The sequence below is a fragment of the Balaenoptera borealis genome (assembly GCF_965194805.1).
Source record: "Balaenoptera borealis genome assembly, chromosome: 9".
Lineage (NCBI taxonomy): Eukaryota > Metazoa > Chordata > Mammalia > Artiodactyla > Balaenopteridae > Balaenoptera > Balaenoptera borealis.
The window spans coordinates 111,711,579-111,726,805 of record NC_138873.1 but is presented as its reverse complement, the minus strand read 5'-3'; the positions used below and the strand labels follow the sequence as shown (position 1 = coordinate 111,726,805).

The 15,227-nt window shown below is 41.7% G+C and overlaps 1 protein-coding gene and 1 long non-coding RNA gene across 3 annotated transcripts in view; one reads left to right on the top strand and one right to left on the bottom strand.

Moving 5' to 3' along the window:
• Positions 1–15,227, top strand: part of LOC309634743 — a 632,894-nt gene that overhangs the window by 446,748 nt on the left and 170,919 nt on the right. The gene's annotated exons all lie outside the window — the stretch shown is intronic.
• Positions 1–15,227, bottom strand: part of CD109 (CD109 molecule) — a 132,608-nt gene that overhangs the window by 113,265 nt on the left and 4,116 nt on the right. The gene's annotated exons all lie outside the window — the stretch shown is intronic.

Below are 15,227 nucleotides of genomic sequence, written 5' to 3'. Positions count from 1 at the left end.
CAGAACAATTTTATTAAATCCCAGAACACCTGAGAGATTATTACATATCCTTGTGCCAGAGAATTAAGACTTAAAAGGCTATCCGTGGGTAAACCTCCCCCAACAAATTAGTTACGTTCTGCTTCTCTTTTCCATTTGTATGTTGCTGCTGTTCCTGTTGCTGTTTTAAGGCTGTACATGTTTGAGGGACACTTCATACAGTGTACAGAGGGAAGCTGAAGTTCATTTCTAAGGTTCATTTCTCATACCCTCATGATCAAGGGAAAAAAAGGAAGGCATTAGTCACGCCAGGGGTGAGCTGGGACTCATAACTGACCATTAGTATTAAAATGATGCAGGCTTTTTTCATGTAAGTTCCTAAACAAAGACTGCTAATTTAACTCATGCCAATTTCTCATCAACTCTATTTATTGCAAGGGAAAAAATGTTTCAAGTTAAAAATAAAAGAGAACTTATTCAAAGTTCCCATTTAAGGGACATGAATTCAGAGGTGGTGACAGGCCCTCAGTTCCTTCATTCATTTAAGAAACACTTATAAGGGTACCACAGTGAACAAGACACACATGGTCCCTCCCCACCTGGAGGCCACATGTGCCCACCCCAGGGGAACAGACGGGTACAGTATGGAGCGAGGGTTAAGCAAGTGGCCTCTGCAATCAGACCACATAGGTTCTATCCCAAATCAGCCACGTACTAGTCCTGTCCTTGAACATGTTACCTGATTCTCCAGGTTCAATTTTTTCATCCACAAAATGAAGACAATCACACAAGATGGCTGTAAGGAATAAGTATGCCAATCCCTGTAAAGGGTACAGAACAGTGGCTGGCATGTAGGAAACACTTGATAAGTATGGCATTACACTACCAGAAAGCTTGAAGGGTCACCCACTGGCATGTCAGTGTGCCTCTATGGCAGTGGGCTTCAGATGTTTATGATGGAGCACCCAATCGATACAAATATTTGGTGCATGTTACCATGTCAAGTTAGATTTATTAAGTTATATACATGCACTTTCTCAACCAAAATATAAATATTAGAAAACCCGACTTTCTTAGTTTTTCTCAATAAAATAATGGAAATAAAAGTTAGTATGTTTTCTACCTACCCCCTTATAAATGGTCTTGTGACTCCCAGATGTGTGCACCCTACTTTGACCACTGCCCCAGTGGGCCTCAGTGAAATACAAGTATGTTCTCAGGAGCAGATAAGCAACTCATCAAAGTCACTTATCACACAGCACAGATCAGTTTATCTAGTAGCTGTCACCATAGGAAGCAAGGAACAGGACTCTTCAATAATTAGGACACTGGACAAAGAATGTCTTGAAAAGGTGAAGGAGGAGGAACAATTGAACAGATATAGGTCCACACAGAACGGCTGCAATAGAGGGAGAGTGGGGGGCACTTCAGAGGGGCCACGGGAGGCGCCTAGAGGAAATGATGCACAGTCTGGGGCTGTAGGATAAGGAAAAAGGAGTCGGGTGAGAATGGAGGGGACCAGTTTCCAGGCAGAGCAGCAACAAGTGCAAAGGCATGAAGCCTACTGAAGACAAGAGCTGGGTGAGACACGATCAGAGGCAGGAGAGGCAGTAGAGATGAGGCTGGACCAGACCACAAAAGGCCTTTTAGACAGGCGAGCCCTCACCAGAATGGTCTGGGTCGCACTGTTATCCCCACGTTCTGATTATTTGTCCCGGATCTTTTTTGGCTTAGCAAAATATTAATATGAGATGGGTTTAACCTGCACAAGATTTAACTTTGAAATTGTATACTCATGCTTTGAGAACATCTCCATTTGTGGGAAGAAACTTCTGTTCATTAAGTTCTTGCTTTTAATGGGAGAGGCATATTCTATACTGAATTGAAGGGAAATTGAGAAGCCCCATAATGGTGCAGCAACTAAACTTGATGAAACACTCAAAAGAACCATAAATAGAGACAACTAACAAGTTCTGTCTTGGAAAAATATTTGTTGAGAAGAGGCAAAGGCAGACCCTGCAAAATATTTGGGCTGAAACACATAAACAGTTCAATATGGGAAAAAATTGAAATTGAGAATATCCTCCACACATCAGAATTTTCTCTGATTTTACCAGGTAGCTCAGCACATGTGGAGAGAGTGTTTTCTCAACTAAAAATATTACGGTCACTGTATACCAACAATGAACAAGTAGAATCTGAAGTTAAATTACAAGGTCCACTTACATTAGCACCAAAAAAAATGAAATAGGCGTAAATCTAACAAAATGTGTACAAGATCTAGATGAGGAAAACTACAAAACTCTGATAAGTGAAATCAAAGAGCTAAATAAATGGAGAGATATTCAATGTTCATAAATAGAGAAACTTCGTTGTCAAGACATCAGTTCTTCGCAACTTGATCTTTAGATTCAATGCAGTCCTAAATCCTAATCAAAATCCCAGCAAGTTATTTCATGAATGTCAACAAACTGATTCTAAAGTTTACCTGGAGAAGCAAAAGACCCAGAATAGCTAACGTAATACTGAAGGAGAACGAAGTTGGAAGAATAATGCTACCTGACTTCAAGACTTACTATAAAGCTACAGTAATCAAGACCATGTGATACTGGCAAAAGAACAGACAAATATATCAATGGAACAGAATAGACAGCCCAGAAATAGACCCTATAAATACTGTCAACTGATCTTTGACAGGCAGAACATAGGGGAATTTAGGGCAGTGAAAATACTCTGTATGATATTATGATGATGGACATATGTCATTACACGTTCATCAAAACCCACAGAATTCACACCACCAAGAGTGAACCCTCGCATAAACTAGGAACTTTGGGTGATTATGATGCATCATTGCAGGTTCATCCTTGGTAAAAAAAAAAAAAAAAAAGTGCCATTCTTGTGAGTGATGTTGATAACAGGGAAGGCTACCCATGCATGTGCACAGGGAAAATATGGGAAATCTGAAAAAAATATTTTTAATTATTTGAACGTTCAAGTTGAACATTATTATGATAATGGTCAGATAACTTGAACATTCAAATAAATAATGGATTATAACCTACTGAATAAAATAAGAGTATGAGTTTGTGCTGATACATAATTTAATAGATGACTAAATGAAGGAGAAGAAAAAGGTTTTTTTTAACAATTTTTAATTTATTTTATTGAAGTATAGTTGATTTACAATGTTGTGTTAGTTTCTGCTGTACAGCAAGCATTCATTTCTACATATATATATATATATATATATATATATTCAGAAAAAGTTATTCTTTACCATAGAATTCCAATAAATAAATGTATAAGGAATCATGGAATTAGAAAATTTCACAACAATAATGGTAATAACTGATTCAGGCGAATAATCATCAAACTTGTGTGTACGAGTGGAGTGAGTGAGACTCGTAAGAAATAATAAACCATTGTTGTTTGAAGGTACTAAGTGTTGAGAGGTTCATTCACAGCAATAGATAACTGGAACACGTTTGAAATAAAAAAGATCAACTAGCAATATTAAGTATTATTATCCTTATTTTACAAATGAGAACCTGAGTCACAAAGATATTAAGTGACTTCCCCAGGGTCACACAGGAAAGAAGTAACGGAGTTAAGATTCTAAGCCACTGCCTCTCAGAAGAAGAACAGCAGCTGTACTTTTTTTCTTGCATTCTACCCACCTTTGATTATTATAAAAGTTGCACAGCCTGTGTATAGCCTCTTTGTGTATGTTGACACCCTTATTGCCTCAGTCACACAGGTTCAAGATCGCAATCCTCTTGGACTCCCGGCTCTCCTCGGCTCTATGTTAGTCATCACCAGAACCTAGATCCTTCTTCCATAATGTTTCTCCCAGCCCTCAGTTATGCTATAGGTGCTGCAATGGTGGAGCTAATTGAAACAATTCGTGTTATACAAGAACTTCTGGAAAGGATATAAAAACTAGAAAACTTCTTAACTCTTTTTTATCAGTTCTTCACACTACACCGTTTTCATACGTTTGAAGCTAATTTCAAGATCGGAAAAACCCATCTTCAAAGGAAACAAGAACCACACGTGTCCAAGGTCGGGTTCCCTGGGAAGCCGACTCTGAGACGGTGATTCAAGCGCAGGGCGTGCACCTGGGCCCAGCACCTAGAGAAGGGGAGGCGTGCAGAGGCGGGACTGGGGAGGAGGAGGGGAAGAGCCTCAACACAGGCTCACGCCGCGTCCACGGGGCGCCCTCAGAAGCAGCGCCGACCCCCGAGAGGCGTCCTGAGTTGGGGGGAGGGGCTGGACCTCCACCCAAGGAGGAGTTCCCCCGGGCCAGGGTGAGTGTCCCTAGCGGGGCAGCCCCCAGGAAGCTGGCTTGGAGGGCGGCGGGCTGCAACCTTCCCAGCAGCTTCAGGGAGTGAGTCTTCATCCCCGACAGGCTGGTTCCGGGTGGTACATCATGGTACCCACCACAGCGTCCCACAGTGGGATAGAATCAGAAATACTAACCTGCTGGGAGCTGGGCCCCAGCACAACAGCACCCTTGGTTATTGAGAGTCACTGATCTTTCGTGACTTTAAGATAAACCATCGGGGTTGACAATTTTGTCAGCCCAGTGACTGGAGGAAACAATGTGCTTCCTTTGGGCCTGACACACTGGCTACCTCCCATCACCGGCAATCTCACAAAGACTAAAGACTGCGTGTGTGTGTGCGTGTCTGCGTGTGCGTGTGTCTGTGTGTGTGTCTGTGTGTCTGTGTGTGTGTGTGTCTGTGTGTGTGTGTCTGTCTCTGCGTGTCTGTGTGTCTGTGTGTGTGTCTGGTGTGTGCCTGTGTGTCTGTCTGTGTGTGTGTGTCTGTGTGTCTGTGTCTGTGTGTCTGTGTGTGTGTTTGTGTGTCTGTGTGTGTGCCTGTGTGTCTGTGTGTCTCTGTGTCTGTGTGTCTGTGTGCGTGTGTGTGTGTCTCTGTGTGTGTCTGTGTGTGTGTCTATGTGTCTCTGTGTGTGTGTCTGTGTCTGTGTGTCTGTGTGTGTGTGTCTGTGTGTCTCTGTGTGTGTGTCTGTGTGTCTGTGTGTGTGTTGGGGAAGGGGGCATAATTTATTTTTATCTAAGTGACACTAAGCAAGGAGAAAGTAAAAAACAGCTTTGAGTCTACAATCCAAATACACCTAGTAGGTTGATCAACTGGAGGGCAAGCATTTCGGCGGTTCAAAGCCAGCCACCCAGATGTGAAGTGCAGGAAATCCCACTCACAGAACTTCTGTTTTTAATGGGACTCTTCACAGAGTCAAAGCTTTGAGGGGTTTTCTCATTAAAGAGAAACTGGAAGAGGGGGCAGACTGCATGCCTGGGTCTCACTGCTCTGACATGTGACCGTGTCCATCACAGACCCAAGAAACACACAGCTGCCCCCAGAAGCTGGGGTGCAGGAGCAGAGAGGCCCCAACCCACCCCTAATTCTTGCTGGATTCAGGGAGTGACTCAAAGGATGTACAGAGATCCAATTTAAAGTCCGCTCACTTGTCTCATGTGTCCTTATTAAAAGGTCGACTTGAAGTACTTGACATTTTTTTGCAACTTGTTGTCTTCCCTCTAAATTTACAAGGGCAGCTTGGAATTTCCTAGGCACTTAGTAAGTCTTATTTGAACGTCCGAACGTTCTAGCAGTAATTTACGGCACCAAAATATAAAATCGGGGGCAGGGTGGTAGGAGTGCAGATGAGAAATAGTCATCTCTTTCTCTGTGGTTGCTAGGTTGAGGATGAAATAGATTGTATTTGCAAACGGTTGTGAACATTTTTTCTCCCTTTTGCCGGAGCTCCGGGCTCTACGCAGACAAGGGACATAGTCACCACCTCTTAAAATGCTGCACAGCGTTGTTAATCGCTGACTAAAGATGCCCTCTGTTCTGTGAAGTCCTTCTCAACGTTACTGCAGATATCTCTGTAAACTCAGATCATTTTTGTGTATAACAGAGAAAGTAGATCTTAAAATTCCTGCAGTGCTTTCTCCTTCCCAATGCCACCAAAGCCACTCAAAAGAAACCTTGTTTTAAAGCTTCACACTTGGCACAGGCCTGAGAGCTGGCCATCATCTGATTTACAAATAGAGTCAAAGCTATTTTTAAGTTGTGTAATAAGCATACACAAAAACTAACCTTTCCTTAACTTTTTAAATACCCTTCATAATGCCATATGCTGCCTCTTCTGACATCTGTGTTCACCAGACAGCTCTGCAGAAAATCCCTGAAGGGAAGGAGAGTGTGTAATTGGAAATCCAACTAGGTCCAGAAATAGTCTCTATCGGGAAAAAAAGAATTTTCCACCATATATGTGCCTGGCTTAGTATTTCCCGGTTAATTACTTTTGGCAGCTCTCTGCTGTTCAGTAATGTACAATAATGAACTTATGGAAATCACTTTTGCAGCTAAAAGTTTTGACCTCTTTACCAAGTTATTAAATATTCTTTCATCAATACCCTCATTATTCAGCATTTTCTTTGATCACAGATGGACAAAGTGGGAAATGGGGTTTCCACCACAGATCCATGGAAGACAAAACCTTAAGATATGTTTCTGCTTCGTGGTTTAATGTCACTTTTAAGCCAAGGAACTCTTCAGTGAATTCAATCCATACAGAAAACACAAGTATTTCAAACAAAAAAATTTCCTTTGGTCCCTACATACTCCTTTAATTTTTTTCTCTCCTGCTTCCCCTTGCTTACAAATATCTCAATAAATAACAGTTTCATAAATAACATTTTGTTCCATTTAGACCACTGAGTATAAAATAGGTTAAATGAAAACCCACTAAAAGTAAAAAAAATAAAATGGTACAATATAAACTAAATGTTAGGTTCTATACACATGAAAAACCAATCAAGCCAGGCTCTGGGCTGCTAAATGTACATGGCATTTATTATGGCAAGGTCAGTAATCTGCAGCCCACAGGCCAAGTCTGGCCCATGCCTGTTTTTGTACAGTTCATGAACTAAAAATGCTTTTAAATAGCTGGGAAAAATAAAAAGAATAATATTTTGTGACACATGGAAATTATACGAACTCCAAATTCAGGGTCCATAGATAAATTTCTGTCGGTGCACAAACACGCTCCTTTGTTATGCACCATCTATGGCTGCTTTCACGCTACAATGGCCAAATAGCTGCAACCAAGACCACAGGCCAGCAAAACCTACCGTGTCGACCATCTGACCCTTTATGGAAACAGTTTACCGACCCCTATGGTATGGTGTTCTTTTTGGGAAGACATCTTCCTTCCTCAAGGGATGAGGAGTAAGGTTGAAGGCCCACTCCAGTCAGAATCAAAGAGCCATCAACAGAGACACATGGCATTAAAAAAAAAAAAGCTAAAACACACACACACACACACACACACACACACACACACACACACACACACACCCCTAGCCTCATGCCACAGGCTTGTGCTCAGGAGGGAGGCATCAGGGCTAATGTCTGATGCTGGGGGATGCTTTGGTACAACATAGCTGACATTCCCAAGTGTTTACTGTGTGCCAGGCACCATGGTAAACGTCCTAAAGCAGCACACTACAAAAAGGAAAAAGAATAAAAATTTTTTTAAAAAAGGAAAAAGAAATGGGTGAAATTAATTTTAATAACATTTTATTTAATCCCATATATCTAAAATATTACCATAAAATTTGTAATCAATATAAAAAAATTATTGAGTTTTGATGCATTTTTTTGGCACTAAAAGTATTCAAAATCCAGCGTGTATTTTATACTCACGGCCCATCTTAATATGTACGAGCCACATTTCAAGTGCTCAAAAACCACAGGTGGCTGGTGGTTACCATACTGGACAGTGCAGCTCTAAAGCACTGTCTCGTTTAATCCTCACAGCAGTGTTCTGAGGTAGGTACTGTTCTTGTTGCTTTTGTGCAGATGAAGAAACTGAGACTAGATGAGATGAACGACCTGCCCAAGGCCACACAGGTAGTAAGAAGTAGTGCTAAGGGCCCATTTCCAAGGTGGCTCCAGCGTCTCCCAAACTGTACGGGACAGACCCGGCAGACACAGCTAACCCGACCACTCTCTATTTCAGTAAACCCAGACTTGACTTGAAACCATCAACACCACTCCAAGCAGCCTCTACAATCAACTTGAGTTGGCACGTGAAACGAAATCTGCTTTGCTTCCTTGTGAGAAGCATAAGGACAGGACCTTTGTGCGGTCACCAAACATGTACGCCACCAATATTGTGCCATGTACAATTTGGTGCCTGATGAATGTTTGGAATTCGCAAAATAGTAAATGCCCTGTCTTACCTATATTCCTGAGGAGATTTAACACGTATTTCAGTGAAATTTAAATTTATCATACTAAATCATTTCTGCCAGCTACGTTTTCATAAACGTAAACTCCTAACATTGTCCTGCCAAAAGAAGCTACCAGGTGCTCTTAAAACACCTCCCTCCCTGTTTATTTCCAAGTGCTTTACCACTCTGGTTTTCAGATTTTAATTCATGCATCACTTCTTCAGAACTAAAGACCCACAGACCTGCCCACCACCTCCCTACTCCACTGCCTCCACCAAATCTTCTTTGATCAGTTTCACACTCACTCTTGCAAAGGAAGAAAGTCAGGTCGTGGGGTTTTCCTAAGGGAAGTGAAGACTAGATGGGACAGAGGACCACCACAATTTCCACTCCTCCAGTTCTGTCACTGTACCTTTGGTATGAGGTCCTCTTAGCCCAGACCAAGATGTGATGAGTTACAACTCCACTTCTTATTCACACTTACAACCACAGTGATAATAAAATGCCTCTACCCCATGCCCTCAAGCTTCAAGTGAGGCATACGTCCACCATGAACAGCCCCTTTCTCTTCTCCGTTTTCCTGTGCGCCCTCCCCTGATGCCAGCATGGGTGTCAGCCCTTGCATCCCAATAGCCCACAATCCAGCAGGGATCCAGGTTAGCGCAGCACCAGGAAATATCTCCAGTTCTGTTTCTTTCCCCAGTGAGCCACTACTTCTAACGTTTATCCCCACTTCCTACAAAGAGATGACAGATCTGCACAATTTAGAGGAAACTATAGCAAGGTTTTCTAAAATCATATTGCAATTTTATTCATCTCAAGTTCAGACTTCAAAATATTTCTTTCTCTTCTGTTTCTTCTTACATCAAAGGGAAAAGTACTTTTTAACGATAATCCACTTACCCGTGCTCTTCTGATTCTCTTCTTACCCTGAATTATCCACGCCTCCCCTTTGCATCAACCCTTTTACCTCTCTACTGTGTTTTTTAAGAGACAATCCGCCTCTCTCCTTTCAACCGTGAAACTTCTACAGAGTGGTCTACTGCAAAGGTGATATTTGAATCAAAACCTGAAGCAGCTGAGTCGTGAAGACATCTGGCAGAGTGCATTAGAGGTAGACAGATGAGTAAATGCAAAGGCCCTGAGATGGGAGCATGCTTGGTGTGTTGTAGGACCTGCATGAAGTCCCGAGAGGCTGGGGAGTGAGGTGGGAGTCCTGTGAAACGAGATCAGAGGGGGCTAGATTGCGTAGGTTTCACAGGCCATCGGAAGGCTATTGGCTGATACCGAGATGGGGAGTGACAAAATCTGGCCTATGTTTTCTGGCCACTGGATTGAGAATAGACTATAGAGCCATAAGTGTAGGGAGAAAAAAAAAAAAAAGATAACCTAGGAGGCTACTGCAATAATTTTTTTTTAAAAAGAGTGGTCTACACGTTCTGATTATATTTCCTCGCCACCTATTTATTACTGAAAACTTGGCTCCCAACAATCAACTTAAAACCATTCAATTGAGGATCTCCAATGCCCTTTTTCCTGTCCTCCTCTTCTCTGACCTTCTGGGACACTTCATACTGTTAAAACCTAACTTCTTGGTCTTCTTCCTTCCCTTGGCTTCTGAGACATCTCAGCATCTCCAATCCATCCCTGTTTTGGCTGCTCATGTCCAGCCGTTTCATTGACTTCTTTCCCTCCTCCCAAGCTCCTGTCATCAGGCTTGTTCTTTCCATAAGCGTTGCCTCCTGTACGTCCCATGCCTTCCCACCAAGACTTCGAATACTGTCTGCCTCTATGAAAACAACGCCTTCAACTCTATCCCTAGTTACAATTTCAAACTTATCTGCTGCGTATCTCCACCTGGGTGTCTCCCCACACTTACATCTAAAGCAGAATGTAACATCTTTTCAGAAAACACACACACACAAAGCTCTGTCTCCTTCTCATGCCTGCCACTCCCAGCCCTGGGCTCTTTCCTCTGGCACACCCTTCCCTTCTCTCATATGTGAAGTAACTGTTCCCACAAAATGCCAAATACATCAGCAGAGGTGGAACACTCATGAATGGACATCTGTACAGCTCTGGGTGTAAAAGGTAACAGTACCAGGCACAGGGTCACACAAAAGAAGCACTATTTACCAACCACACTGAAGTTTCGACACAAACAAGAAATAAAAACTCTCCAGCCTCTGCACTTTTAATATTCTACTTATCCTTCTGCAACCTCTGAACCTTCTCTAATGCCTTCCTTCCTCTTCTGTCCCACCCCCCATTCATTCATGTGTCACATACCGCAAATAATCAATAAATAATAAATTAACGGGGGGAAACGTCATTCGGGAAACAAGGAGTTCCAGCATTGTAAATCCTTCTTAACAACATAATGGATCAAACAGCAACCCCGCCCAGATTCTTACAGGATCTGATCTCTGCTCCCACCACAAGCCCTCAGTGACTCATTCCCCGTTAGAAGAGTGGCAGTACATGTTTAGCTTGGAGTTTAAAGAATCAGTCTGTTCACTTTCAACTTCACTCCATCACTGATTGATAATCAAACCCCAAGACCTGTTTCTCCACTGCTTTAAATTAACACCAACGTTTAGGGCTAGGGGCCACTTGAAAGGCAAATACAGAAATCTGGGCGGGACCTTCAGCTGCCTTGAATCATCACAGACTTGCAAAGGCTTGCCTCTCACCCTCAGGTTTTCCAGTACTTGGTCGGAACAATCCATGAGAATCCTTCTAACTGAAGGGCAGTTATCCTCACTTTAACGCAGCTGAGAATCACTTGTGATGACTGCTTAAAATAAAGTTTAGATTCCCAGACCTTACCCATGTCTTGAGAGGGTGACCATGAATCTGCATTTTGAATAAGTATGACTCACATTTTGAGAAACACAGCAACAGAATTTAGTTTTAGAAAAGATCTGAGGTGCCTAGCCCCACTCCCACCCCTTGCAGAACCATGAGTCCATAAAGAGCAACTCCACCTTGAGCTGAAATAAGAAACTGGCACAAAAATGCAGGTAAGCATTTCTAAACTCCTTAGTTAGCCTTATTTTCTTCCATATCAGATAAAGCAACATTCGCAAATATATCCTAGGTATCACACAGAGCTCCCCATATGTTCGGAGAGTTTCCTAGAGTATAACAGAAGTAGCATTCGGCTGCAAATGTGGGTGCCTGCGATCTGTTTCCAGCTCTACCATCAACAGGCGTTTCACCCTGGGCAAGTCACCAGACACCACCCCTCAGTCTCCCCAGGCATAAACTAGGTGATTGATTTGGCTTATCTCTGAGACCCCCTCCAGCTCCAAAATTCTACGAAGCCCAAACTAAATTAGGAGGAGAGCTGGCATTGCAACTTGCAACTCTTAACATCCAGATTAGATTTCATGAGATCCAGCTCTGAACTACCACAAGCAGACGAGAAAACGATTTTCAAGGAAGACTGATACCACACTGCATCAGTATCCCAAAGTAAAGCAAACAAAAAATATTTCATGCTCTTCCAGGCAGTGGAAAACCTTCAACTTCAGAACCGTCAGTACCAACAGAACCAACTTCACATTCAGGCTGTACCATTTAATGTGTTATCCCAGGAAAACTATTCTCTCTTAGCCTCAGTTTTCTCACCTCTAAAATAAAGATAATAGTGCCTTCCTCCAAGGGTTATTGAAGTTAAAAATTGTGCATAAAGTCCCTGGCACTATAAGGAAACTCAATATTTAATATGTTACGTTCCTTCCCATCCCCTCCTAGTGAGGTGCCTTTTACAGAGTGCCCAGTTCAAGATCATCCCAACAGGTGACTAAGAATCGCCTCTGACATAACTGTTGCCGTCATCTTCTAATGACAGTAGGTACCAATTTCTTGAGTAAGTCCTATGTGTTTAAGTGCTTTAAACGTTACCTCATTTCACCCTCACATTAACTGTATAATTGTACAAGGCGGAAACCACTGCTCTTCAGATGATAAAACTGAAGCCTGGTGAGAAGGTGACAGCCCACAGACACACAACCACTGATGGAAGGGCATCAGATAGCCTGGCTTCAGAGCCCACTCTCATCGTGACTACACTCTGGTCCCTTATCCTCAGGTCCCACCTTCTTACTAATATATATTACACACAATACCAAAGACATGGGAAAGAAGAACCCACACCCTTTAAAAATAATTCTCATGCCACTGCAAGTTCAAAATGAGCTCTACTGGCACAGCTGCCTGTGAAAGCCTTCCCTGGGAGACCTGCACACATAACATACTAATTCATCTACGCTCATGAAAACCAGGGTTACTGATTTTGATCTACAAGCCATGAAACGTCTGCTCAGGAGCTTTGCTTCCACCAGAAAGCCATCCAAACTGAACTGGATGAGTTTTTTAAGTTCTTCAGCTAATATTTCAAATTATAAAATATTGACTTCCCATCCTTACTGAATCAAGATAGAAAATAAAGTACCCCATAGTCAATGAGAGAGAGATAAAAAGACAATAAAGACAAAGAAGAGGGCTTCCCTGGTGGCCCAGTGGTTGAGAATCCGCCTGCCAATGCAGGGGACACGGGTTCGAGCCCTGGACTGGGAAGATCCCACATGCCGCGGAGCAGCTGGGCCCGTGAGCCACAACTACTGAGCCTGTGCATCTGGAGCCTGTGCTCCGCAACAAGAGAGGCCGCGATAGTGAGAGGCCCGCGCACCGCGATGAAGAGTGGCCCCCGCTCGCCGCAACTAGAGAAAGCCCTCGCACAGAAACAAAGACCCAACACAGCCAAAAATAAATAAATAAATAAATAAATAAATAAATAAATAAATAAATAAAAAGACAAAGAAGAATGTTTCATTCTTAAAGAATAGAAGGTAAACACCCCATTAGCTCTCCAAGATTTTAGGGCAAGAAGAAAAGGCAAGTTATTAAAGGATACAGACATACACATAGAGTTCACCTCACCCGAACCCTTCAGTGGGAAGATGGAAGCAGGCTTGGTGCCATAAATAAATAAGCAGAGCCTCCAGGCCAGGAGATGCCCTGCCTTGCACCCAAGTTTGCAGTCAAGATTTTCCGTTTAGGTTTTTTCTTTTTTTCTTTTTTTTTTTTTTTTTTTTCTTTGCCGGGGGGGGAGAAATTTTATTTTTTTTAATATTATATTGAAATGCAAATCAAAACTACAATGAGGTATCACCTCACACCAGCCAGAATGGCCATCATCAAAAAATATATTGAAGTATTGTTGATTAACAATGTTGTGTTAGTTTCAGGTGTACAGCAAAGTGATTCAGTTATACGTATACAGGTAACTATTCTTTTTCAAATTCTTTTCCCACTTAAGTTATTACAGAATATTGAGCAGAGTTCCCTGTGCTATCAAAAAGTCTACAAGCAATAAATGCTGGAGAGAGTGTGGAGAAAAGGGAACCTTCCGACACTGCTGGTGGGAATGTAAATTGGTGCAGCTACTATGGAGAACAGTGTGGAGGTTCCTTAGGTTTTTATCTTATATCAGGTATATGTGAAACCAGCGACAATGAATTCATTAGTGGAGGAAAGGGGTGTATTCTTTATTATTTGAAGTAAATTTCATTCAGGAAAAACAATGAAAGTTTCCAAATGAACATTTCAAATTGTAAAAAGAGATCGGGAAATAAAGCAGCAATTATGGTTTCCAGGATATCAGAAATAATTCAATTCCTTCACACACTTTAAAAGATGAGAAGATAGTTCTCATGTATGACCTGTGAATTCAAATGTTCTTCACTTTTTTTCTTGATTTGGCATGGAACTCCAGGGCAACATCACAGTAAAGGAAGAGGTAAAAGCCAGGAAGGTAAGAAATAAGGGGACAGACTCACTCTCCAACCGACAGACAGACTGACTTGATTTCAAACGCCAATAGATGCTCCATCTTCTCTCCTCTGGTAATTGCTACCTGCTGAATTTTATCCATTATATTTACTTAACTAACTCTTTTGTACAACAAAAGATAAGATTAGGAACCTAGTTCTCTTCACCATAGAGGATGATTATAGTGGTATTCGTAACAATGACAAGTACACTTCAATATCTGAATCTCACCACTAAAAATGCATTAATATACCCTTAGAGAACTCCTCAGACTGTATTAGAAACACTTTTTCTCAAGGCCTGTTGTTCACCAAAAAATAAATAAATAAAAATAATTGATCCCCAATAAATATAATATTAATATATTTAAAAATGAATAAACTAACTGTAATGCAATCCATGCTACTGGCCTCAAGGATGGAAATGTAAACAAAATTTTTCCCATATCTGCCAAACAAATAAATGAACTTTTCCTTGAGGACAAGCCATACTTTTCTGCCTTTATTAAGGTATATGCTGCAATTCAAATGCTTTAGCTATTACTATTTCTGACACAAATTAAGCTAGAAATGCATTCTGGTTATGGTGAAACACCGCCCTGCCCCAGGAATTTCTAAGAACAGCAGGACTGCTAGAAACAGCCACTCAGAAACAATCCCCCTCCTTACCCAGCTCTGCTAGCAGGCAGAGCTTTATTAAAACCAATCTTTCCTTGGCAGGACCTCTTGGAGTCCATCATAAGAAAATGATGAAATAATCAGACCTAAAATGTATTTATGTGCTTGTGTTTATGTGGCAAGGAAAAAATGAATCCTAGGAAGATCCAGACCCCACTAATTTAGAAAGTTCTCCTTTATCTACATATTGTTACACCTGGAGAAATCAGATAAAGCAAAGGATGTAAAGACAGGGAGGGAGAAATGTCTTGGTCCTTAAGTCCTAACTTTACAGGAAGCATCTGCTCTGAGAACAATGACTCAGAGCCCCTGATAACAAAGTTAACATTCTCCTTTGAAAGAGGGAGAATGGTTGCAATGGTATTTTCAATGAAACTGTATGTCAACTGCGTCCAAAACAGCCCCTGAAAGTAGCGCATTTTCTTCTCTTTCTTTTTCAAAGATCCATTAAGCTCCCAGGATAG